Source organism: Scyliorhinus canicula, chromosome 3, assembly GCF_902713615.1.
Source record: "Scyliorhinus canicula chromosome 3, sScyCan1.1, whole genome shotgun sequence".
In the NCBI taxonomy this organism is placed as follows: domain Eukaryota; kingdom Metazoa; phylum Chordata; class Chondrichthyes; order Carcharhiniformes; family Scyliorhinidae; genus Scyliorhinus; species Scyliorhinus canicula.
The window spans coordinates 206363696-206391548 of record NC_052148.1 but is presented as its reverse complement, the minus strand read 5'-3'; positions in this window follow the sequence as shown (position 1 = coordinate 206391548).

The window sequence follows — 27853 nt, the reverse complement described above, 5'->3', positions numbered from 1 at the left end:
TTCTCCGCCCCCCCAAGATTCGGCGGGGGCAGGAATCACGCCACGCCGGTCGGCGGGCCCCCACGGTGATTCTCCGGCCCACGATGGGCCGAAGTCCCGCCGCTGACAGGCCTCTCCAGCCGGCGTGGTTTAAACCACCTCTGGTACCAGCGGGATTGGCGTTGCGGGCGGGCTCCGGGGTCCTGTGGGGGGGCGCGGGGCGATCTGACCCTGGGGGTGCCCTCACTATGACCTGGCCCACGATCAGGGCCCACTGATCAGCGGGTGGGCCTGTGCTGTGGGGGCACTCTTTTTCTTCCACCCCCCCATGGCCTTCACCATGGCGGGGGCGGAAGAGACCCCCTCCCCTGCGCATGCATCGGTATGACGTCAGCAGCCGCTGATGCACCGGCACACGCGGACTTCCGGCGGCCGGCGAAGGCCTTTCGGCCCCGGCTGGCAGGGCGCCAAAGGCCGTTCACGCCGGCCAGTGGAGCGGGAGCCACTCCAGCGCAGGCCTAGCCCCTCAATGTGAGGGCTTGGCCCCTAAAGGTGCGGAGAATTCTGCACCTTTTTGGGAGGCCCGACGCTGGAGTGGTTCACGCCACTCCGTCCCGCCGGGACCCCCGCCCCGCCGGGTTGGGGAGAATACTGGCCCAGGTTAAAGTCCAACTGGTTTGTTTTGAATCACTAACAATCGCAGCTCCTTCTCAGGTGATTCCGGAACTTAGTCCCAGACAGAATGCTCAAGAGGATGACAACTTTAGATTGTAACCTTTCCCCTCCATCTTAAACCCCTTGTGAAAAATATCCCAATCTGTATTGACACACACACCAGACCATCTGTCTTTTGTTCTTAAAGTTGTTACATTTTATTGCAATCTCTCACAGCTACTCTTTAATATCTAAAACATTTCTCCCTCACTTTGGTTCTGGCGAACAGTCAACCAATCTCTAAACTTCTATGTCATGTTTCGGGTGTGTTTTGCAGGGTGTTTCCCGGCTGCTGAAGTGCTGAAAAATACCCTGCTATTCAATGGCATTTTGACGGTTTTTTGTCCTTGCCAAAAAACTTTCCGTCGAGGCTGCACTTCAGTCATTTCCTGCACTGATTAACTCAGTTTTCCAGTGCAGGAAGACTACTTGAGGATCAGGGCGCCATTTTTTAAGGTAGCCCCGATCTTAAGCCTCACCCTCAGTGAGCCCACAGTGTCTCTGGACCCCCCCCCCCCACTTCACTCAACTTACCTCAAGCCCGCCCTCACACCACCCCTTATGGGTAAGGCTTCCCCCCCGCCCCCAGGCTTGACCTCTGGCATGGGCAACTTGGCACCCAGGCACCTTGGCACTGCCAGCCTGGCAGCACCACACAGGAACCCTGACAATGCCACCGTGGCACTGCCAGGGTGATGGTGTCAGCCTGGCCGTGCCAAGGCACCAGACTAGCAGTGCCAAGGTGCCAATGGGAGTGCCAGGGTGGCACCCTGCCCAATGCCTGACCATCCAGGGGTCTCCAGTAGCCTGGGAGACCCCACACCCACCCAGATGCCATTATGATTGGGCCACGTTTGTGTGGACCAGTTATAACCGGCAACCTGGCGAGGTCTCCCATGCATGGCTGGTCAATCCTGGGCCCCGAGAGACTCCAGCGGACGCATATTTAAATAAACCGAATAGCTCATTTAAATATGCATATCTGGATCTCGCCCAGTGAGATCGAGAGCGAGATACAGATCGTGACGTCTCTTGCGAGACATTTTGAGCATCACGCATCTCACAAGCGATCTCTCACGACATTTCATTGAATGGCTTCGTCCTGACTCCAAGTTGTGCATAACGAGGCCATTGAATCACGCCCAGAATTCCTTTGATTGACTCCGGTCCTTTAACTCTGCTTTCTCAAGGGACAGCACGGTAACGCAGTGGTTAGCACTACTGCCTCATGGCGCCGAGGTCCCAGGTTCGATCCCGGGCCCTGGGTCACTGTCCGTGTGGAGTTTGCACATTCTCCCCGTGTCTGTGTGGGCCTGACCCGCACATCCCAAAGATGTGCAGATAGGTGGCCACGCTAAATTGCCCCTTAATTGGGAACAAAAAAGAATTGGGTACTCTAAATTTATAAAAAAAACTCTGCTTTCTTTCTTTCCAGATGCTGCCAGACATGCTGGGTTTTCCCACCATCTCCTCTTCTTCTTTCAGACTCCAGCATCTGCATTATTTTGCTTATTTCAGGTTGGATGTGTTTAGATTACAAGACATTTTGTCGAAATAGGCCTATTCCATGCCCGTCTTAGATGTATAAAACAAATTTCTACTCCTATATTTTCAGACTGTTGATACCCCAATTATATGGAAATATGACACTTGTTTAAAGCATCCATTATATTAGCCTTTTTGTGCCTTAACAGCATAACAATTTGTACAAGATAAAAAATCGACATCTCGCCCATTATTTTCTATGAAACATATTAACATTTGTTATGACATTTAGTTATCATGTTATCTCCTTTTGTAAATATCTCAATGTTTTACTCCTTTGTAGATTTTTACACATATGCATACTCATTGCACATTGGTAAAAAATGATGATAGAAACTGAATGGATCCCTATATTTACAGTTAACATTCGAGGGGCAAAAAGTGAGATAAATATCTACCTCACTGATTGGATTATACGCAGCTGGAGTGGACCACTCTGTCATCAGAGAGCTTTCACAATGTTTATTTCATTGATTTCAATCTACAATGGGTTGGTAATATACTCAACTAGACCATGATGATGAATTTTGTTTCGAATTTCCAATGTCCTTTAGGGAAGGAAAGCTGCCGTCCTTTATCTGGTCTGGCCTAAATATGACTCCAGACCCACAGCAATGGGGTTGACTATTAAAATGCCCTCTGAACTGGCCTAGTTACTCTATTTCATAGTTTGATTGATTCAGGTCTTCCCATCTTCGTCAAAGGGAAAATTTGTATATATTTTTAAAAGCCATTCTTGGGATGTGGGCATTGTTGGCCCACCCCAATTGCTCTTGAACTTAATGGCCTGCTAGGCCATTTCAGAGGCCATTTTAAGAGTCAACCACATTACTGTGGATCTGGAGTTGCATGTAGGCCAGATCAGATGTGGACAGCAGATTTCCTTCCCTAAAGGACATTAGTGAACCAGATAGGTTTTTGCAACAATCAACAATGGTCTTGTGATGTTATAGTCTTCCCAAGATGTTTAACTCCATGATTTTATGGAATTCAATTTTTGCCATCAGCCACGGTGGGATTCAAACCCGGGCCCCCAGAGCACTATCTGAGTTTTGGATCACTAGTCTCGTGACAATACCACGATGCCGCCGCCTCCCAAAATTCTTTGCTCTTCTTAACCTTATATTTTCACCACTTTCTCCTCTGATTTAAATTTGTTAAACTTGCTGGGGTAGCTCCATAGGTATTGGGTGCCCTCTCCTACCTGCCAAACACTGAATTCTGTTAGGCTATTTCTAGACATGGAATAGGTGCAGTGGATGGGGGTTGTGTGGGGGAGGGGGGGGGGGGGGGGTTGGGGGTGGGGGCGTGGGCAATGCATGATTAAATCCAAGCCTAATGCAATAAGAACTGTATGTAACGGTCAAGTGTCTGCTGCTTTGGAGGACTGCACACTGCAGCATATTGTCCTGTATTGTGTGGGGTGCATCCCTCATGCCCCTGCTCTGAAAGGTACAAGAATGGAGCCTTGGCTCATTTTTGCTTTAAAGGTGGATCCCAAGAAAAGGAATTTGTGGAATGTCTAAGAGATGATTTTTTGGAGCTGCTTGTGACAGAGTCCACTAGGCAATTCTGGATTTGATGATGTGTAATGAGGCAGCCTTGATTAGGGAACTTAAGGTGAAGGAACTCTGAGGGAGCAGTGACCACAATATGATCAAATGTACCCTGTAGTTTTAGAGGGAGAAGCAGGAATCGATGTAACGGTATTACAATTAAATAAGGGTAACTACAAAGACATGAGGGCCAGAGTTGATTGGAAAAGGAGCCTAGCAGGGAAGACATTGGAACAGCAATGGCAGGAGTTTTGGAGGGTTATTTTGGGAGGCACAACAGAAATTCATCCCAGGGAGGAGGAAACATGTTAAGGGCAGGCAAGGCAACCATGGTTGACGAGGGAAGTCAAGGACAGCATAAAAGTAAAAGAAAAACCATACAAAGTGGCGGGGATTAATGGGAAGCCAGAGGATTGGGAAGCCTTTAACAGCGAGCAGAGGACAAGTAAAAAAGCAATAAGGGGAGAGAAGATGAAATATAAGTGCAAGCTAGCTAGTAACATAAAAGAAGATAGAAAGAGTTTTTTTCAATATATAAAAGGTAAGAGAGAGGCAAAAATAGACATTGGACCACTGGAAAATGTGGCTGGAGATGTCATAGCAGGAAACAAAGAAATGGCAGAGGAACTGAATAGTTAATTTGCATCAATCTTCCTGGTGGAAGACACCAGTGGGATGCCAAAGTTCCAGGAGAATCAGGGGGCAGAGGTGAGTGTAGTGACCATCACTAAGGAGAAGGTTCTGGGGAAACTGAAAGGTCTGAAGGTGGATAGAACACCTGGACCGGATGGGTTCTAAAAGAGATGGCTGAGGAGATTGTGGAGGCTTTGGAGGTGATCTTTCAGGAATCACTGGAGGAAGCAAGGGCCCCAGAGGACTGGAAAGTGGCTAATGTAACACCCCTGTTTAAGAAGCGAGGGAGGCAGAAGATGGGAAATTATAGGTCGGTTAGCCTGGCTTCGGTCATTGGTAGATTTTAGAGTTCGTTATTAAAGGTGAGATTGCGGAGTACTTGGAAGTGCATAATAAAATAGGACTGAGTCAGCACGGCTTTGTCAAGGGGAGGTCATGTCTGACAAACCTTTGAGGGGATAACAAGGATGTTAGACAAAGGAGGACCAGTGGACGTGATTTATTTAGATTTCCAGAAGGCATTTGACAAGGTGCCGCATCAGAGACAGCTAAATAAGTTAAGAGCCCATGGTGTTAAGGGTAAGATCCTGGCATGGATAGCGGATTGGCTGACTGGCAGAAGGCAGAGAGTGGGGATAAAGGGGTCTTTTTCAGGATGGCAGCCGGTGACTAGTGATGTGCCTCAGGGGTCGGTGCTGGGCCGCAACTTTTCACAATATACATTGATGATCCGAAAGAAGGAACTGAAGGCAGTGTTGCTAAGTTTGCAGATGAGACAAAGATCTGTAGAGGGACAACCAAAAGAGAAAATGCTGAAAAATCTTAGCAGGTCTGGCAGCATCTGTCGAGAACTAAAAGAGCTAATGTTTCCATCCAGGTGACTCTTTTTGTCAAAGCTCTTTTCTCTCCCTGCAGATGCTGTCATTCCTGCTGAGATTTTCCAGCATTTTCTCTTTTGGTTTCAGATTCCAGCATCCACAGTAATTTGCTTTTATCTGCAGAGTAGTTCTGAGGAAGCAAGGGGGCTGCAGAAGGATTTGGACAGGCTAGGAGAGTAGACAAAAAGTGGCAGATGGAATACAATATGGAAAAGTGTGAGGTTATGCATTTTGGAAGGAGGAATGGAGGCATAGACTATTTTCTAAATGGGGAAATGCTTTGAAAATGAGAAGCACAAAGGGACTTGGGAGTCCTTGTTCACAATTCTCTTCAGGTTAACATGCTGGTTCAGTCGGCAGTTAGAAAGGCAAATGCAATGTTCACATTCATGTCGAGAGGGCTAGAATACAAGACCAGGGATGTACTTCTTAGGTTGTATAAGGCTCTGGTCAGACCGCATTTGGAGTATTGTGAGCAGTTTTGGGCCCTGTATCTAAGGAAGGATGTGCTGGCCTTGGAAAGGGTCCAGAGGAGGTTCACAAGAATGATCCCTGTAATGAAGAGCTTGTCATATGAGGAATGGTTGAGGAGTCTGGGTCTGTACTCATTGGAGTTGAGAAGGATGAGGGGTTCTTATTGAAACTTACAGGATACTGCGAGGCCTGAATAGAGTGGACGTGGAGAGGATGTTTCCACTTCTAGAAAAAACTAGAACCAGAGGGCACAGCCTCAGTCTGAAGAGATGATCCTTTAAAACAGAGATGAGGAGGAATTTCTTCAGCCAGAGGGTGGTGAATCTGTGGAACTCTTTGCCGCAGAAGGCCAAATCACTGAGTGTCTTTAAGACAGAGATAGATAGATTCTTGATTAATAAGGGGATCAGGGGTTATGGGGAGAAGACAGGAGAATAGGGTTGAGAAAAATATCAGCCATGATTGAATGGCGGAGCAGACCCGATAGGCCGAGTGACCTAATTCTGCTCCTATGTCTTACAGTCTAATGGTCTTATGGTAATAAATAAAAAAGTTACCTCAGTGAAATATTTGAATGCCCCAATCCATGATCCTTGGTCTAGACCTCTAGGTGGGCTTTACTTCTACTATTTGACCCTTTGGTAGGCTCATCTGACCAGTTGACAGTGGTTCACTAAATCCTTGCGAGTCTGGAGACATTGGGCATGCGATATTTCCAAGTTATTTTATCTGAGGTGGCCAAGGTGAGGTCTTGTGCCTGGTTAGCCTGCCTTTAACACAGGATCGCTGGAAGAGGAATTGAAGCCAAGCATAGGAACAACAGGCCTGAGCAAAATGACAAATTAGTGTCTCCTAACACTCAGGCTGCATTGCCATTTGTCAGCCTAGTACTGCAATTAGAAACCTCCTTACAACAACCACCAGAACAGGAGTGAAGATGAATTTGCAAATGCTGCCAGCTATCATTGTTCACCTGTTGTTGGAGATTGACTTACTGCGTTGCACTTGAGCACTTATGCTTCACATTGAGAGACTGGGAAATTTAGTCAACACTTCTTCAGCAGTTCATCAACATTTATCTTGGAACCTTGAGTGTTTTATCTCGATAGAGTAAGTGTCTTGCTCTTGTGCCTGACTGGAGATCTTATAGGAGTTGCCAGAAGATAGGTAGAGCTTCTTGCGAGGAAATCTTGCTTTGAGTTCCTCTTGCAATGGAGCAGGAATGAAAGGAAGAGATGAAGACCGGCAGATCAGCACCAGCTGCTGGAGGAGAGAGGAGGATTAGCGACTGGAGGATGAAGAAGGCACCATATTGGCACTGATGTCCTGTATATTCCACAACATGCGTGAGTAGCTGTTACCATCGGCGGCTGTACCAGAGGTGGGGGATATCACAAGAGCCGCATAAGAAGGAGCACAATGAGATGGAGCTCCACAAGGGGCCAGGTAGATCATCCACCTCTGGGAGGGAGGCATATCACCACCTAATTGAACCCTGCTTTTCAGACATGTCATCCACAATCAGACTTTGGACCTCTGTTCCACATGTCTTCCCTTCTAAACTGAGGATCCATTGAGAAGTCTGTGATCTACAATTAATCCTTTGCTATGAAAAAACGAGCAAAAACCATCCCCAATTCTGCTTCTTCACAATTACCATCACCATTCTTTATCTATAAAAGAAGAAAATCAATAAAAACATGACTCAATCAACAGCACTTACAAATAGGAACATAGGCATTAGGAGCAGAAGTAGACAATTCAGCCCATTGAGCCTACTCTGCCATTCAATCAGATCATGGCTGATCTCTTCCTGCTCTCAAATGCACCTCTCCACCTGTTCCCCATATCCCTATAACACGTTTTTAAAATCAGAAGTATATGTATCACATTCTTGAAACCATTTAATGACTCAGACTCCACTGCACTATGGGGCAGCGAGTTTCACAAATTCAACACCCTCTGCGAGAAATAGTTGCTCCTCATTTCAGTTGGAAATCTACCACTTCTCAACCAATAGGTATAACCTCTCATTCCAGAGATATCTATGGGCGTGATTCTCCGGAAAGGTTTCTAAGTGTTGTAGTGAGTGGGAATTGCCACAAGCTTCCTGGCTCTTGACCCAGCGAGGCCGGCAACGCTATTCAACATTAATTGGTCCACTTAATGAGGCCTCACGGGCTTCTTGCCGCAAATGAAGGCTCGCCAGCTGATTCATCGGCACCGCGCTCGTCAGCCCCCCGCTAACAAAGTCGAGCAGCACTTAAACAGCACTTGCTCAGCCAACCCCAGCCAGCTCACAACAATGGTGCCCAGGAGACCAGCCCCAAGATTCGAAGGTGCTGACTTTGGGAGGCTGCTGGATGCTGTGGAGGCCAGGAGGAATGTACTGTTTCCCGAAGGTCCCGGAGGGTGAGATACAAGGCAGTCAATGCTGCTTAGGTGAGGTGATGGCGGCGGTGAGTACCAGGAGTGTGACCGGGAAGACTGGCATCCAGTGCTGGAAAAAGGTCAATGACTGCATGAATGAGTAGTTTAAAAATCCACGCCCCCCCCCCCTCCGATACCTCTCCGCCTCCACAGAGCATCCACCCCCGACCTCTCCATGCAACCCCCAATCCTCCCTCCATTCCCCTCCCCTTCAAACCCCCAACCCTTCCTTCACACCCCTCCTCCCACCTCTGTGAACCCGGCGTGTGGCTAACGGTGCCCCCTCTGTGTGTCCTCAGGAAAAGCTCTCCCACAATCACCGGGAGAGGGCCCAGACTGGCCGTGGTGTGCCGGACATCAGAATCTTCTCCACCTTCGACAAGCGTGCCCGGGAGATGACTGGCGTCACCAAGGACAGGGCGGTCACCAATGCAGAGATTGGCGAATGCCGCAGAGGTGAGGGCTCCACCCGGAGGACCTGTCAAATGTGAGTTGTTATTGCCTGACTGACTGACCCATCCTTCCCACTGACCACATGTCCATTCTCCTGCAGGCCCTCCAGCCGACGGAGCCGGCCAATCCCAGGCGGCCCCCCTCTCCCAGGAGACCACCTCGGAGGAGAGCTCCGAGGATGCCACCCTAATAGTCACGTCACAGCTGTCATCCCCACCCTCCACCAGCGCAGACACACACATCTCGGTGGGAAATGTTAGTGGTTAGGCGTTTAGGGCACAATCTGGTGAGTACCACACTGCTGCTGATGTACACCAGGTGGAGGCAGGAACCCCCCAGGTGACACAGCAGTCAGAGGGCTGCTGGATCCCAGAACACAGCTGGGTCCCAGCCTGATGCTGTGGAAGAGACATCCTGGAGCTGATGGAGACGTTAGGGAGCGGCCGGGACATTCATTGGAAGATGTCAACGTCACTCCAGCAGATCCATAGGCACTTGGAGGTGTCCCAGAGGCTAGGGCACAGGAGATGTTGGCGGAACTGCATTGCACCGAGACGCAGGGTGCTAGGGTGGCGACTGCAGTGGAGAGCCTGGTGCACGGCGTCGGCACCATTAGTGAAGGCGTCGCACAGTCGGTGACGGCCATGGCTGAGGGTCTCGGCAGAATGTCCGCCTCGCTGGGATATGTGACCCAGAAGAATGCTGACCTTGATGAGGTTCTACAGCTCATGTCCCGCTCTCAGATGGCCATGGCCAGGTGCTGCAGAGCTTGTCCCAGTCGCAGGTGGGCATGGCTGAGGCAGTTTAGAGCATGTCCCAGTCACTGAGGAACATGAAAATTAATGAAAATCGCTTATTGTCACGAGTAGGCTTCAATGAAGTTACTGTGAAAAGCCCCTAGTCGCCACATTCCGGCGCCTGTTCGGGGAGGCTGGTACGGGAATTGAACCGTGCTGCTGGCCTGCCCTGGTCTGCTTTAAAAGCCAGCGATTTAGCCGAGTGTGCTAAACCAGCCCCTCGCCGAGGGCGTTGGCACGATGGTACAGACCGTAGAGAGCCACCAGGTCTGGCAGAGTCAGATGATTCAGGGGCAGCCGGGGCTCGAACCAGTTGCCCCTCCATCCCAAGGGGTATCCCAGGGCCCTACGGACACCGAGCAGGAGGAAGGAGCGCTGATTAGCAAACCGGACTCATGGAGTGGCAGCTCCACCGAGTTCCACCCCTCTGATGAGGGGTCTCATAGCCAGCACACAGGACAGGGTAGCACGGCTGTGCATGTGGCGCTGACAAGTGAGCTGGGGCCCTCCAGCCTGAGAGCCCCCAGAGGATGCCCGACAGGGGCATAGAAGGCCACAGAACGAGGTAAGCAGCTGGCTGCCTCCACTTCAGATGTGCATCCAGGGGATGGACACACCTAGACGTGGTGATAAAACCTGGAGTGCCAAGGACATTGAGGATCACAGAGTGCACTGGGGGAAGGGTGGAGGGTGTGGGGGGCTTAGGCAGGAGGTGAGGGGGCTGGGGTGGGGGAGGGGGCAGCACCATCGGGAGAATGAGGAATTGTGAAACACAATAAACATCTTTGTGTACAACCAGTATGATGCCTCCGTCACATTCTTCCGTAATGCCAGCCGACCTCCGAACACTTGGCTCATATCGCCAGGCATCTCCCCCTCCCCATGGCACCCATCCCCCCTCTAGCCGCAGACATGTCCCCGGAGTTGTGTTCCATCCCAAGGATGTTCCCCTGGTGGTTTGATGATCATCACCAGACTTCTAATTCTAGATTTTTATTGAATTGAAATTTCACCATCTGCCATGGTGGGATTTGAACCTGGGTGGGTCTCCAGATCATTACCCTGGATCTCTGGATTACTAGCCTAATGAAAATACCACTTCGCCATTGCCTCCCTTAAAGGGAGATGCCCTCAAATCCCTGCCTGAACCCTGGAATGATCCTGAGGCTTAAACGTTCAGGGCTGCGATGACTTTTACAGCCACCGGGAGCAACTATCTTCCTCCTTCACGTGGTGCTAAGTCCGCGAGGACACGGCGCAGGTGCCGCACCATACCCTTATTGAGGCGGAGCCTCCTGCAGCACACGCTGTCCATCATTTGTTTTAAAGACCAGTGACACCTGCACAACTTGGGCTGTCACAGGTAACCCCTCTGGGCCTGTTGGGCCAGGGACCATATGACACGACCGTAGTGGGTTGGATCTCAAACAGCGACATTTCAGAATACAGGAGGGAGATAGAGAACTCAGTTGCATGGTGCAATGCCAACAATCTCTCCCTCAACGTCAACAAAACAAAAGAGCTTGTCATTGGCTTCAGGAAACAAAGTATCGTACACACCCCTCTCTGTATCAATGGTGCCGAGATGGAGAGGGTTGACAGCTTCAAATTCCTAGGTGTGCACATCACCAATAATCTGTCCTGGCCCACCCATGTAGATGCTCCAACTAAGAAAGCACAACAATGCCTATACTTCCTCAGGAAATTAAGGAAATACGGCATGTCCACGTTGACTCTTACCAACTTTATATATGCACCAGGGAAAGCATCCTACCTGGCTGCATCACAGCCTGGTGTGGCAAATTGCTCGGCCCAAAACCGTTAAGAAATTCCAGAGTCATGAACACAGCCCAGTCCATCACATGTACCCACCTCCCATCCAGTGACTCTGTCTGCTACTCTCGCTGCCTGGGGAAAGTGGGCAGCATAATCAAAGACCCCTCCCACATGGGTTACTCTCTCTTCCAACTTCTTCCATCGGGCAAGACGTACAAAAGTTTGAGAATGCGCACGAACACTCAAAAACAGTTTCTTCCTCGCTGATACCAGACTCCTGAATGACCCTCTGAGGGGCTGAACTGACCTTTCTATCCACCTTTTCTACAGTTGTCGCACTATATGCCGTATTATAATAATAATAATAATAATAATCTTTGTCACATGTAGGCTTACATTAACACTGCAATGAAGTTACTGTGAAAAGCCCCTAGTCGCCAGATTCCGTCACCTGTTCGGGTACACTGAGGGAGAATTCAGAATGTCCAAATTACCTGACAGCAGTCTTCGGGACTGTGGGAGGAAACCAGAGCACCCGGAGAAAACCCACGCAGACACGGGGAGAACATACAGACTCCGCACAGGCAGTGACCCAAACTGGGAATCGAACTAGGGGCCCTGGAGCTGTGAAGCCACAGTGCTAACCACTATGCTATCGTGCTGCCCTCTGTGCTACCATATTTCACCCACTGTCTATGTTTATGTATCCTCATGTGTTTATCGTATGTTCTAAATTTTCATGTATGGAATGGTCTGCCTGGACTGTACACAGAAAATACTTTTCATTGTACCTCGGTACATATGACAATAAATCTAAATCCAAATATCAGACACAGCCAGGATGTTTCCAATTTGCTGGGTATATGGACGCTGAAGTGCAAAGCAATAATGTGCAAAATATTCATGTCATGCAAATGCTGTCTTGGTTTATGAGCAGATGTATTAAATTCCATTTTTTCTTTAATGTAACTGGAATGTTTCTGTTGCTGCAGAATCTTGGCTGAGATTAAACACCCCCATGGAGCTGAGCAGAAATGTTGGAATCGAAAACATCTCTGGTGGGGTTTTCCATTCCAGAAACGATTGGTGCCCAGACTGAATCGGTGGTCATGCCGCACCATCTGGATGTAATGATATGAATATATGTAGATAATGAAAGGGTTAATTATTACATCTCAGTGTAACACAACCACTAGAGGGCACCACTGGATCCCACTATAAATATGAACACCTAGAGGGTCTTCGGCTCTCTTCCAAGCAGGAATGACTGGACAGTAGAGTGTGAGATAGATAGATCACAGCATAGTTTAGCACGTGTAGTTTGAATTAGTTAATACTTTAATATAGATTACTTGATTACTAGTTATAGTTCTGTGGAGTGTGTCAACTCAATATTAACCAATCGTTACTCAATAAATTAGTTTGCTTTATGTTGAAGACTAGTTGCTTCTTCAGAATCACACCATCAGACCATTCTGGATAAGAAGCAAAGAGTAACAAGATAGATTACCAAAAGAGGAATATAACATCTGGGACACCTGAATCTACAACAGCAAAATTGCCGCCATTTCCAGGGCAATTGATTAACTGTTAATGGGTTAGCGCCGGCGCCACGTGGAACATGACTGGTTCCAATGGAAAACGGTGTCTGATTCACGGAGTCGGGATTGACACTCAAGAGGCTGACAAGCTGCAGCTATATAAGCACTTCACCCCCCACACACACCATCCCAGCCAACAAGATGGCAGCAAAGAGAGCAACACCGCAGTTCACTGAGGCGGAACTTGAGACCCTGTTGGATGCCGTGGAGGAGAGCCAGGCCACTCTGTACCCCAGGGTGGGGAGGCGGTTGCCACCCACTGCTGTGCACCATGCCTGGTTGCAGGTGGGACAGGTCGTCAGTGTTGTGGGTAAAACTGCCATGACCGGTCAGCATTGCCGTAAAAAACTGCATAACCTCCTCAAGAAGGCCAGGATGAGTAGGCAGCACTGTGCTCTGGACCCACACACCCGTAACTCCAGCCCTCCTCCCTCACCCAACCTGGAGGGCAAACAAACCGCCACCTGCACCATCTGACAGCACCTATATCGGCTGCCATGGCCGGGTGCCCTGGCCACGAAGGCCAACAGCCACCACCACCCCCTCTCTACTGTATGCGTCTGACTGTCTAACACTGTGAGTTTTCTGCCCCCCCCACCGGTCCCCACAGGAGATGCTCCCCATGGCACATGTGTCACCACCCCCACCCCACCCCACCACCACCCCTCCACCCTGCCCACACCCACACCACCCCCACACCCACCACCACCCCTCCACCATCCTCAAACATCCCACACCACCACCATGGCCCCCACCATCCCAACACCCCCACCCTCCCCCCACTGCCGCCAGCCCAACCCACGGTCCAGTCATGTGTCTTGTGTCTTACAGGATCACCTGCCGATGAGGCGGGCCCCTCTGAGGCTCCCGACCCCAACCACAGGAGGAGAGCAGCGAGGAGGAGGATGACATGGACGCCAACGGGAGTCCTCTATCCACAGCCTGAGACACTCCAAAGCTCTGGACCGGGGATGACACTGACTTCCTGTCACAGCTGTCTCCAACACCGTCCACCATCCCAGAGACACTCGCCTCGGCTGGGCACTTTAGTGCAGAGGCTCTTGCGGCACCACCTGGTGTTCACCACACACGTGTCGTGGCACAGCAGGTGGAGGTAAGAACCTCCGAGGGGGCAGATGCGTTGGAAGACAGGCCGATCTCAGGGACTAGCTGCCATCCAGATGGGTTTTGGGATTCTGGAACGGATGGTCCCACCAATTGTGGAGAGCCAGGGACTACATGAGGGATTGTTGGCGAGCATCCAGCACCTGCAGGCACAGTTGGAGGAGTCCAACCACCTGAAACAGCAGGAGGTGATGCCAACAATGCGTGTCACCCAGTCCAACACCACAGCGGTGGCATCTGCAGTGGAGATCTTGGGGACAAAGGTTTCCGCTGTATTGATGTGTAGTGCCTGCAATGGCTAGCACATTCAGTGATAATTCCTCCTCTAACTGTGTGTCACTTTGTTTCCCTCGACCCTTTTGTAGCATAGACAATCCTCCTTTTATTTTGTTTAAATGCTGCCTTGGTTTGTTTTTGCTTCTTGCTTTTACTCAGAGTTGCTTTCCCTTCTTGGACATACCTTGGCCTGGATTCTCCGCCGTCGGGATGCTCCATTCTGCCGGCAGCCCGGGGATTCCCCGACGGCATGGGGCTGCCCCACAACGGGAAACCCCATTGACCAGCCGACGTAACGGAGCATCCCGCCGGCGTGCTGAACCAGAAATCTGCCATGGCAGGACGGTGAATCCAGCCCCATGTCTGTACACCGACGTTCAACAGCAGAATGCCCTGGCTTTGCACATTGGTAACACGTACGAATTTCAAGATTATTGGGTATCAGTTTAGCAGCCATTTTGTGTATTCAAGTGCACAAACTCAATTGCTGAGCTTCCTTTGCAGCCAGATCCATAGAAACAGCGATTTCCATAGCCTTCTGCAGAATAAGATTACCCAGTTCGCAAATGTTTCTGTATCACTTTGCTGCGTAGGCCACAGACCAATCTGTCCCCAATAGTGTCATTCAACACAACTCTGAATTTGCAATATTCTGCAAGCCTTTTAAGCACAGCCATGAATTGAGCAATTGACTCCCCCTCTTCTTGGTTTCTTTTATGGGTTTTGAAGTTCTCTGCAATCACCATGGGTTTCGGTGAAAAGCGAGCTTGCAAACTATCTACAATCTGCTTGTACATCTTCATGCCTGGCATCTGAGATAACACTAAACTATAGAGGAGATTAAACGTCCCCCCCCCCCCCATCACGCTCAGGAAAGTGGGCTCCATAATATCTTCAGCTATTTTGTTTGCCTGCACAGAATAGTCAAAACACTTAATATAGGAGCTCCATTGCTCCACATTGTCACCAAAGGGTCCCATGATGCCGAAAACTACCACCATTCTTTTACTAATGGAGACTTCCCATATCCATACTTTGCAATGTGTATTCAGCAGCTACCTTGATTCCTTTGTACACAAGGAAACAACCTGAGCTTCAGCCTCTTATTTATTACTGTAAGAAGTCTTACAACACCAGGTTAAAGTCCAACAGGTTTGTTTCAAACACGAGCTTTCGGAGCGCAGCTCCTTCCTCAGGTGAATGGCAAACTTTGTCTATATAAATGTTTCTGGAACATACCTCGCCATTCACCTGAGGAAGGAGCTGCGCTCCGAAAGCTCATGTTTGAAACAAACCTGTTGGACTTTAACCTGGTGTTGTAAGACTTCTTACTGTGCCCACCCCAGTCCAACGCCGGCATCTCCACATCATTATTTATTACTGACAGCTGTATAATCTATTTTGCAGGCAGATTATCGTTATTCACATCCACCTAGCATGTTAGTTCTACACAGCATGTGTTATGTCGGGTGAAAATTTTTCCTTTCTAACTTTCCCTTTTCCAACTTTTCTCTTTGAAATGCCTCTTCTCGCGTGGCTAGCCAGCGCACATTCATTGTCCTCGTCGCCAGTGTGTAAGCCAACTGAGCTTTATTTACAACGTGTTATCTCTTACATGGCTGTTATCTCTCAGTTTCCCCACGCAAGGACTTCTGACGTCAATTCCGGTGAATATAATAATGCTGCTGCATTAGAGCTCAAAATTGGGTGGCACAGTGGTTAGCACTGCTGCCTCACAGTGCCAAGTTTCCGGGTTCAATTCCAGCCTTGGGTGACTGTCTGTGTGGAGTTTGCATATTCTCCTGTATCTGCATGGATTTCCTCCGAGCGCTCCGGTTTCCTCTCACATCCAGAGATGTGCAGGTTTGGAGGATTGGCCATGATCAATGCGTGGGTTTCTGGCGTGAGGAAGGGAGAGTGAGCCTAGGTAGAGTGCTGTTCCGGAGAGCCTGTGCAGACTCAACGAGTTGAATGGCCTCCTTCTGCACTGTGGGGTTCCAAGGATTAATGCAAATACGTAACAGACACTTAGACAGCCTTGGAGACACTTTACAGAACAGTGTTTATGGGGACAGATGATGACTCCCAACATGTTGACTTGCTGTATCTGGAGAAGCGACCTTCTTTATAAAGGACTACAGTGTCTAATCTCCCTTTCCTTTTTTTCCTTGCAGGAGACAGGATGCCCAATTGTTGGGAAATAGCCCAGACTCAATGAGACCCAATGACTAGAACCATCAGGGTCATTGAGCAGCTGTTGAGAGAGCACGGATTCTGCAGCAGGAGGAAGTTGGTGATGGTGGGGGCCATCATCCAAGGTAGACATAGTTGGTGAAGAAGCCCATGCATATGAGGTGTGGTGGTGGGGAGGGGAGGGTTGTAGCACCAGACGATGCTTCGCCTTAAACCATCTTGCGCCCTGAGTAATTTGGGAAGGCCTCCTGCAAAGCCTCCAGGGTCTCCAAGCTAACTCCTGTTGATTTGCCTTGTATCTCACACAGCTCCCTGTATCTCAGGCCACCCCAACCTTTTGAAAAATGCCCCACACCGCAGCAGGAGTAGGAAATGTTCAAGGAGGCACCGTCACATTTGAATAGTACACCATCCACCAGCGCAGATATCAACATCTCAAGCCACCTCGGCGGGTCCATGAGCGAGTGTAGAAATAATAACACTGTGTGAGTCTGAGGCAGAGGCATCTGTGGACAGTCTCCTTCTGAGAAGAGAGGACAGTTGCTGTGATACTCTGCTGGGCCGTGAAGAAGCTCCTCAGGCCTTTGTACTTGGAGAACCAGGAACCAATGTGTCAGAGTCTCCTGAGGCTGGTCAGGCTCATGGATTACAAGTGGGGGCGGCTGTGGATGAGCTTGGCGATGTCCCGGGGATTCGGGTTCATGACTTCCTTCCATGAGACAGTGGCCCCTGTCTTGGTCCTTGGACCTTGGTCCCTCTGACAGAGGGTGCATCTGTGTGTCAGGTCCTGGTGACAATGGCGGCCCCTGCAAAGAAACAGGTGGAGCAGTCCCAGGAGAGGCCCCAAGACAAGAGTGCCTTTCACAGTCTGCACAACTGTGAAGCCAGGGATGTGAGCAGGCTGCTTCCCCCTCCTCCAAGGCAACCAGTGGAGCACAACTTAGGTGTGCCTGAATATGTAGGGCAATGCATCGAATAGATCACTGAGTGGGATACCGTGGTGTGTTGTAGATGTTGTATGTGTTGCAGAGAAAGTACAGCTATTCGATGTTAGTATACTTCGCTCCCTTCCTCTCTCTGGGGCAGAGCTTCATAGAATGTACTCCATTCCTTCCCTACTGCCCTAGAAAGGAGCTTCATAGAATGTACTTTCCTCCCTCTGTGGTCTCTCGATAGGAGCCTCTCTCCTCTCACACACTCGCTCAATATGGTCTGGTTTATTCTGAGCTCAGATCCGCCTGTTTGCTGGCTAAGCTACTCGCCAACACCCAGCCAGGAGTATAATCAAAGATAACACTCACCAAACTGAGGACCTGTCCTTGTGCCTCGCCAAGGAAACTATCCTCTGCTACCAAACTATTGCAGTGAAAGTACAGCTATTCGATTTTAGTGTACTTCATTCTCCCACTCACGAGAAACCAGACAAAGACTTTTGGACCCTTTATTATACTGTAATAGCGGGGCTAATGACATTCCAAATTGGGACGCCAGAGAGCACAGATTCAAGAATGGCACAAGCAGATATCCTTTGAGATTGGGTTGCAAGAAATTAGCATATACCAATCATTTATTATTAGTTATCTATGTCCTATCGTGATTATCAATTAAGGTTACATCGTGCATAATCTATGAGAATAATTAACCAATCGCACCAAAGGTCTGCATGCGTAATTAAACTATTCAATCAGCACAAAGATACATATGTTGTTGTGCAATTATTTATGTTGGTGGTCTGATGTCTGGCTATCAATCACCCCCCCCCCCCCCCCCCCATTGTGAGACTCTCTGTTGTTAATGGCTCCTCTCGAGGTATGGATGCTATCAATCACCCCTCCCTGTCGTATAGGCAGACATCCTGGAGACACAGAAAATGGTAGACTGAGCACATTGTTTTACAGACCTTGAGAGTTAACACCTGTGAGCTTCTTGTCTGGGGATTTGGCCCCAAAGCTGATTGTCGTCCATGGGATCTCTTCTTACAGTTCACAGCTTGCATCTCACAAGCAGAAATGAAGATTTTAACCTCTCCAGTAAATAGTGGAACTAGACTTTTCAAACTGATTGCAGTGTGATTTCCAATGTCTAAAAATGCCCTCTTCGCATGCAAGTATTAACTTAAATTCACTGTGTAAATAAAGACATTGGATGTTACATTTGGATACATTTTTATTAGATCTTTGTGCTAAACAGTAATAACAGCTTGCGACAAAACAATACTTTCGCAGCGGTGACAGTGAAGACTGCAGACAGTAATCCATCTCTCAATGATGGAGAGATTGCATCGGCTGGACACACGGTTCCCGTTCCTGTCCTAGCACATTGCTTGCTGTATTCACACCCACCTGTCCATCTCACAGGCCTCAAAGTTCATCTGGGGAACCTTTGCTGGATCAGATTCTGTCACGCTGTAATGGTTACTGGACAGGCCTCAATGCGATGCCTCGGCCTAGCCGCTTCCATGGTCACCTGCGCCGCCTCTTACAGCAGAAAACCCCCCCTCTGCATCCCCGGCCTGTGCCATCCATTTCAGCTTGCAGAATATTAGAATCAAGTGAGATACCTGGCAGGTAAATATTGAAGGACACCATCTGAGTGAGCCAGGCAATGAAAGTGCATCATGGACAGGCCGATGAACCTCTCCATGAGGGTCCTTGTCAGCATATGGTTGTCATTATAATGCCTTTAGCCTGCTTTTTGTGGCGCATATACAGGGGTGAAGATCCGTTAACTCAGCAGGTAGCTCTTGTATCCTAGGATCTATTCGGAGATCTGGGGAGATGGGATGCAAGCAATACTGAAGGATTAACTGGCAAAGAATATACACATCACGGCAGCTTCCAGGAAAGGGTGAACAGATAGTCAAGAACTCTTTATCCTGGTCGCACCCTTGATGTTCATTTGTGCAGTGATAGGTGTTCCTGTCATTTGGCCTTCTGATGGCCACATGGGTGTAGTCGCCAATGCCCTATGATAGTGGAAACCAAGTCATCGTGGAAAATGCAAGTGTCCTCGGAATCTGGGAGGCCTCATCACAGGGGAGTCCGTTGAAGTCCCCGGACTTTTTGAAAAATAAATTTAGAGTACCTGATTAATTTTTTCCAATTAAGGGGCAATTTAGCGTGGCCAATCCACCTAGCCTGCACATTTTTGGGTCATGGGGGCGAAACCCACGCAGACAAGGGGCGAATGTGCAAACTCCACACGGACAGTGACCCAGGGCCGGGATCGAACCTAGGACCTCAGCACCGTGAGGCAGCAGTGCTAACCACTGCGTCACCGTGCTGCCCTGTAGTCCCCAGACTTGGCAAAGACCATTGCAATGCAACTGTGTACAGCCAATTGTGAAATGGCGCATGGGTCAATGGCTGAGAACTGAAAAGACCCAGAACAGAAGAAATTCAAAGTCACAGTCACCTTGGGAGTGTCTGGCTACAAGTGGAGTGAGGTGTGAGCTCTTCGTTGCATCTCACAGAACATCCACAGTCTCCTCACTTGCTGCCTTTTTGACATGCCCAGGTAACTTCACCTGTTCTTGCATATCCTTCACTCTGGGCAGATTGGCCTTCATCTCTGTGCCTCTGGCTCTGTGGCTGCGTGCTTCTCGAGCTCAGGCATCTTTCCTCACTGACTATGCTGCTGCTGTGATGCTGCGATAGGCTGTACATGTGATGGAGCAAGTCGTGTTTGCAGATGCATTCTTCCTGTTGTCCAGGTAATGTTGCTGGTAGTCTGGTTCAATGCCTCAGTCTCAGCCAATGCCATTTATATTCAATTCCCAGATGTTCCAGCAATCGCATTCCTGCATCTCCATGTACCCACTCTTGATCATAGATCATAGATCATAGAATTTACAGTGCAGAAGGAGGCCATTCGGCCCATCGAGTCTGCACCGGCTCCTGGAAAGAGCAGCCTACCCAAGATTAACACCTCCACCCTATCCCCATAACCCAGAAACCCCACCCAACACTATGGGCAATTTTGGACACTAAGGGCAATTTATCATGGCCAATCCAACTAACCTGCACATCTTTGGACTGTGGGAGGAAACCGGAGCACCCGGAGGAAACCCATGCACACACGGGGAGGATGTGCAGACTCCGCACAGACAGTGACCCAAGCGGAATCGAACCTGGGACCCTGGAGCTGTGAAGCGATTGTGCTATCCACAATGCTTGATGAACTCCTTCAACTTTTCAGCAGATGCAGGAGGCTGTTTCAACCAAATAAAGTTTTACACAATTTCCATGCTTGCATTGCTAGTCACTGGACTAATGATTGTTGATGGTTCCCAATTCCCAGCTATGATAATAATGATAATCTTTATTGTCACAAGTAGGCTTACATAAACACTGCAACAAAGTTACTGTGAAAATCCCCTGGTCGCCACACTCCAGCATCTGTTTGGGTTCAGAGGAAGAATTCGGAATGTCCAATTCACCTAACAGCACGCCTTTTGGAACTTGTGGGAGAAAACCGGAGCACCCGGAGGAAACCCACGCAGACACAGGGAGAACGTGCAGACTCCGCGCAGACAGTGACCCAAGCCGGGAATCAAACCTGGGACCCTGGAGCTGTTAAGCAACAGTACTAACCACTGTGCTGCCCAATAGTGCTGTGAGTTAAATTGAGAATTTCACTGTGACCTTAAGGAGCTCAATGAGGTACTTAATACACAATTGGGCTGAACAGCTGGCTTGTAATGTAGAACAAGACCGCAGTGCGGGTTCAATTCCCGTACCGGCCTCCCTCAACAGGCGCTGGAAAGTGGCGACTAAGGGCTTTTCACAGTAACTTAATTGAAGCCTACTTGTGACAATAAGCGATTATTATTATTGTCACGTGTACCGAGGTACAGTGAAAGGTATTGTTCTGCATACAGTACAGTCAGATCATACCAGAAATGAAAAACATAGGACATACGACAGATACACAATGTAAATATATAGACATAGATATCGGGTGAAGTATATGGAGTGTAGTACTACTCAGTAGAGAAAATGCTTGGAGAGATCAGTTCAGTCCATAAGAGGATCATTCAGGAGTCTGGTAACAGCGGGGAAGAAGCTGTTTTTGAATCTATCAGTGCGCGCTCTCAGACTTTTGTATCTCCTGCCCATTGGAAGAGGTTGGAAGAGAGAATAACCTAGATGGGAGGGATCTTTGACTATGCTGTCCGCTTTCCCAAGACAGCGGGAGGTATAGACAGAGTCAATGGATGGGAGGTGGGTTTGCGTGATGGGCTGGGCTGTGTTCACGACTCTCTGTATCTTGGGCCAAGCAGTTGCCATACCAGGCTGTGATGCAGCCAGATAGATGCTTTCTATGGTGCATCTGTAAAAATTGGTAAGTGTCAATGTGGACATGCTGAATTTCCTTAGTTTCCTGATGAAATATAGGCGCTGTTGTGCTTCCTTGGTCATAGTGTCGACGTGGGTAGACTAGGACAGATTGTTGGTGATGTGTACACCTGGGACTTTGAAGGGGTCAACCATCTCGGCACCATTGATGCAGACAGAGGTGTGAATAATACTTTGTTTCCTGAAGTCAATGACCAGCTCCTTAGTTTTGCTAACATTGAGGGAGAGATTGTTGTCGTTTCACCACTCAGCTATGTTCTCTATCTCCCTCCTGTACTCTGACACATCATTGTTTGAGAGCCGACACACTACAGTGGTATCATTAGCGAACTTGTAGATAGAGTTGGAGCCATATTTTGTTGCACAGTCGCGTGTGTGTAGGGAGTATAGTAGGCGGTTAAGTACGCACCCTTACAGGACCTGGGTATTGAGGACTATCGTGGAGGAGGTGTCATTATTTATCTTTACTGATTGTGGTCTATGGGTCAGGAAGTTGAGGATCCAGTTGCACAGGAATTTTTGATATGAGCTTGGTTGGGATTATGGTGTTGAAGGTGGAGCTGTAGTCAATAAATAGGAGTCTGATATAGGAGTACTTGTTGGCGAGATGCTCCAGGGATGAGCATAGGGCCAGGGAGATGGCGTCTGCTGTGGACCGGTTCTGGCTCTATGCAAATTTCAGTGGATCAAGGCATTCTGGCATTCAAGGCCCTTCATAATGATAGATGTCAAAGCCACCAGGCGGTAGCTGTTGAGGCATATTGCCTGGTTCTTTTTTTGCACTGGTACGATTGCGGTCCTCTTGAAACAGGTCGGAATCTCTGAACAGAGTAGGGAGAGATTGAAGATAACAGTGAACACACCCGCTAGTTGGTCCGCACAGGATATGAGTGCATAGCCAAGGACTCCGTCAGGACCCGTTGCTTTTTGTGGGTTCACTTTCAAGAAGGCCAATCTGACATCAGAGGCTGTGATGGTAAGTATGGATGTGTCCGATGCTGCTGGGGTAGTTGACAATGATATTTTGGTTTTCTGTTTGAAATGACCATAGAATGCATTGAGTCCATCGGGGAGGGGTGTATTCTTGTTGGAGATTCTACTTGGCTTTGCTTTGTCGCCCGTTTAAGCCTTGCCACAACCAACAAGAGTCGGTGCCGTTAGCCTGTGACTCTAGCTTAGTCTGGTATTGTCTCCTGGTGCCCTTGATGGCTTTGCGGAGGTCGTACCTAGATTTCTTGTGTAGGTCAGGATCATCTGTCTTTTGTGCCTCAGACTTGGACTTCAGTAGGGAGTGAATCTCCCGGTTGAACCATGATTTCTGGTTGGAGAACGCACATACTACCTCCATTGGCACACAATCCTCTACACACTTACTGATGAAGTCTGTGACAGTGGTGACATACTCATTTAGGTTCGCCACTGAGTTCTTGAATATGGACCAGTCCACTGACTCCAAGCAGTCACATAGGAAGTCTTCCGTTGCTTCAGACCAGCATTGCACGACCTTCTTAACTGGATTCTCCCGTTTAGTATCAGCTTATATGCCGGGAGACGGAGCACCGTCTTGTGGTTCGATTTTCCCAAGTGCGATAGCGGGATGGATTAGTAGGTGCCCTTGATGTTTGTGTAGCAGTGATCAAGGATGTTGGGGCCCTTGGTGGGACAGGAGATGTGCTGGTGGAATTTTGGCAGTACACTCTTGAGGCTGGCCTGGTTGAAGGCCCCGGCCTGTGTGACCTGTGCAAGGTTGCTGAAAGTGTGAAGTGCGAATTATCAGCAGGAAATATCTGTTTGTAAAGTGGCCCTACTCTAACAACGTCAATTCCCCAGGGCAGACAGTGCCAAAGGCAACTCCCTCCACGGCCTAAGAGGGTTTCTTTATTGATACCTTTGTTAAACCCAGTGCAGATCAGGCAGGTCACCGCCTACAGCACTCTCTGCTCCCAGGCAATCAACATAGTCTCTGAAGGACTAGGTTGAAACAGCTCAACACAAACACATTTCTCCTCCATAGTGTGCGTATGTGCACAAATAGGAAGTAGCAATAAATGTGTGGATGATGGGGAAGCTGTTACATGAAAGAAAATGTGAAGTTTCAAACAACTGAAATGCAAATTTATCTAAAGAAAAAAAATAACGTTGCTTGCATTATTTTTGAGGACAAATAGAACATGTTGAGTGTGAGAGCCAACAGAAGGGGCCCTGGTTAAATATACGGTTCTGATTACAGGAGACGCTTGTGCAGCAAGGAAGGGAAGGACTTGATAAGGTATGGCATCGCAAGCTGTTCAGAGCAAGAGAGACTTTAAGAAGAGTTAAGTTCGTTAGAGAGAAGAAGGTTAAGAGGTGACTTAATAGAGGCATACAAAATGATCAGAGGGTTAGATAGGGTGGACAGCGAGAGCCTTCTCCCGCAGATGGAGGTGGCTAGCACGAGGGGACATAGCCTTAAATTGAGGGGTAATAGATATAGGACAGAGGTCAGAGGTGGGGTTTTTACGCAAAGAGTGGTGAGGCCGTGGAATGCCCTACCTGCAACAGTAGTGAACACGCCAACATTGAGGGCATTAAAAAATTTATTGGATAAGCATATGGATGATAAGGGCATAGTGTAGGTTAGATGGCCTTTAGATTTTTTCCATGTCGGTGCAACATCGAGGGCCGAAGGGCCTGTACTGCGCTTTATCGTTCTATGTTCTATGTTCTATGTTCTATGTCCCACTGAGGTCATCACAATTTTTCTCGCATTACAGTCAGGTTCTGACACTTCAGGCATTGGCCCACTTGTTTCATGGCTGTTAACTTATTTAGTGGGAGAGTTCTCACAGTGCCCAGGACCCGGGTTCAATCCCGGCCCTGGGTCACTGTCCATGTGGAGTTTGCACATTCTCCCCATGTCGGGTCTCACCCCCACAACCCAAAGATATGCCAAAGGGTTGGTGGATTGACAACGTTAATTTGTCCCTTAATAAAAAAAAACATTTAATTAAAAACTTATGTAGTGGAGCAACTGCTTGTCAGTGAAGGAAAGGCAATTCTTTTCCTGTTTCTTGATTCTTAAAGTGCTAAGATAATATGCAAAAACGAAGTTAGCCCCGGCCTGCGTCAGTGCGGTCCAGGAACTCACTTTGCCCATGTACTAAACTGCAAAATATACGTCCCCTCTGGGCGCATTTAAGAAATGGCAGGACTATTAGATTTTGCACCCAATCAAAGAATGAGCTGCTTGCAGGCACCACAATTAGTATTGGGCAACTCACCAATCAAATTTAAAAGATGCCCAATTCGCAAAGTCGATTGGACTTCTTAACATCTTGGAGTGGGTGGTTGCAACTGTTCCCCCAACACCCACTGGCCATCTGACATACGTTGCAGTTCAAAATCAGAGAAGAAACTTTCCACCTCCAACATAATCAACCTGACACGACATAGGAACAGAGTGGAGCTAATCTTGGTCTCTACTGGCAAAGTTGGCAGGAGGTGGGTGGAACAAAGGCAATGGTTGCCCAGAGGACTTGGCAGAATTAAACCATTGCTAGTTTGCAAGACTGAGATGGCTGCCTGGCAAAGCAGGTCTCCCTGTAGGCAACTTTCTGATTAGGAGGCAGAGAATCAAGCATGGCTGCAGGCTGGTAAAAGGTTGCCACAGCGAAAAGGGAGGGCTTTTGTTTTTGTAGCCAAGACGTGGAAGCAATATTAAGAAACTGGAAAAAGATGTCTAGACGAATCAGGAGTTCCAGAAAGGTAACTAAGTTATCAAATACACCCAGGAAACTTTTAGTGGAACAAATTCAGTCTAGAAAGAAGTTTTGCTTCCCGTTAGATAGTTGGTTCATGTCAAGCTAAAATAGCGAGCAAATTTGGCTAGAGGAGGCACATCAATGCAAACAATATTACCACCAGACTGTGGTGCAGAACCAAATAAAATATTCTCACCAGGAGTGTTAAGGTAAGATTTACCTTCACACCTCTCATAGTTCAGTTTATGTGCAGCTAAGTGGGATCATATCTCAGAATTATTAAGCCTTCCCCTTCCCACTGTTGACCACAATTCAACAGTGAAGATTTCACTGCACCTCCTATCTGCTCAGATGTAAATTCTCAAAAGCTGTTACTGCCCTCACAATAACCTCTCCCTGTGGGCCACACTTAGTCTTTCTTCCTGTCAATGTGTATACTATAGGAAACTGGCTCATATATGGCCAGCATTGAAAGTTCCCATCGAGACTACATGTTCACCCACTTTCCCTTTCCTTCCAGGATAAACCTACGCACAACAGGAGGGAGCACAGGAGGATGCCAGAATATTACTCCAACAGAAAAGGCTGCCCTGACTTCATATGAAAAAAACATTGCAGTTGATAAAGTGATTGTATCGGTCTGACACAGATTTTGTCTGCATTTTACGTGTGTCGTGTTTTATTACCTACCTTCTTGTAGCCATTAATCTCTTGCACATGACAAGTTGGTGTTGCATTGCACCACCACTGCTTCTATTCACAGTTACATAGCTTTGGACGGCACGGTATTTCCATACTATTGAAAAAGATCCCCAGCTGTCCTTTTGTGGAGTTATATTGAGTTTTTGGAGTGGTTAGCACTGTTGCTTTACAGCTCCAGGGTCCCAGGCTTGATTCCCGGCTTGGGTCACTCTCTGTGTGGAGCCTGCACGTTCTCCCCGTGTCTGCGTGGGTTTCCTCAGGGTGCTGCAGCTTCCTCCCACAAGTCCTGAAAGAGCCGGGATTCTCCGTTATGCCGACGCCCGGGGGTTTCCCGACGGCGTGGGGATTAGAAGAAGAAGAAGAACATGCAGTGCAGAAGGAGGCGATTCAGCCCATCGGGTCTGCACCGACCCACTTAAGCCCCCACTTCCACCCTATCCCCATAACCCAATAACCCTCCTAAACATTTTTTTGGTCACTAAGGGCAATTTTAGCATGGCCAAACCACCTAACCTGCACGTCTTTGGACTGTGGGAGGAAACCGGAGCACCCGGAGGAAACCCACGCAGACACAGGGAGAACGTGCCGACTCCGCACAGGCAGTGACCCAAGCTGGGAATCGAACCTGAGACCGTGGCGCTGTGAAGCCACAATGCTATCCACTGTGCTACCGTGCTGCCCAAAAACATTTCCGGATTTCTAGGATACGAATTGAAGTAGGCTGCTGTCACAAATCTCTGAGCATTACCTGGTGCGGAGTGTGTGTTTACTCACCCACTGCAGGGGCATCGTATTCATCTCCCAGTAAGATCTCCGGGGCGGAATAGGCCAGGGAGTCGCAGCTGGTGGTGAGCATTTTCCCGGGCTGAAAGCGGTTACTGAAGCCGAAGTCGGTCAGTTTGTCGACCCCCTGCTCCTTGAAGAAGACCACGTTCTCCGGCTTCAGGTCCCGGTGCATCACATGCAGCTTGGGCTGCCCCACAATGGGAAACCCTATCGACCGGCTGGCGTAATGGAGAATCCCACCGGCCGGTCGGGGCAGAAATGTGGCACAGCAGGGCGGAGAATCCCGGACCATCCTTGTTAGGTGAATTGGACATTCTGAATTCTCCCTCTGTGTACCCGAACAGGCGCCGATTTGTGGGGACTAGGGGCTTTTCACAGTAACTTCATTGCAATGTTAATATAAGCCTACTTGCAACACTAATAAAGATTATTATTATTGTCCCTCTCCTCTTAAGGCAAATCAAAGGGTTCAGTCACTATCAGACAAACTGATGATGAAAATCCCGATAACTATGCATCTTGATTCACTCTCATCCCGCCAAACAGCTTAGGATTTGGTGCTTGTATAACTTTGATTGTGAGTTTGAGGGGCTTCCATTGGGCCATTCACTGAACACAAGTGAGCAGAATCAGTCGAGGTGGTGGGGAAGGTCAAGCAAAAAGCTGAGCGAAAGGTTCAATCAAGTCTTAACCACGAGGCCACCAGTAAGTCCCAATTGAAACACAACAGCCCTCTCTGTTCCCACATTGTAGCCACAGAAGAAGAATCTCATGAAGACACCAAAGTAAGCAAAATGTTTGTTTGCTCATTCTACTCCTCTGCTTCCTCCTGCTTTCA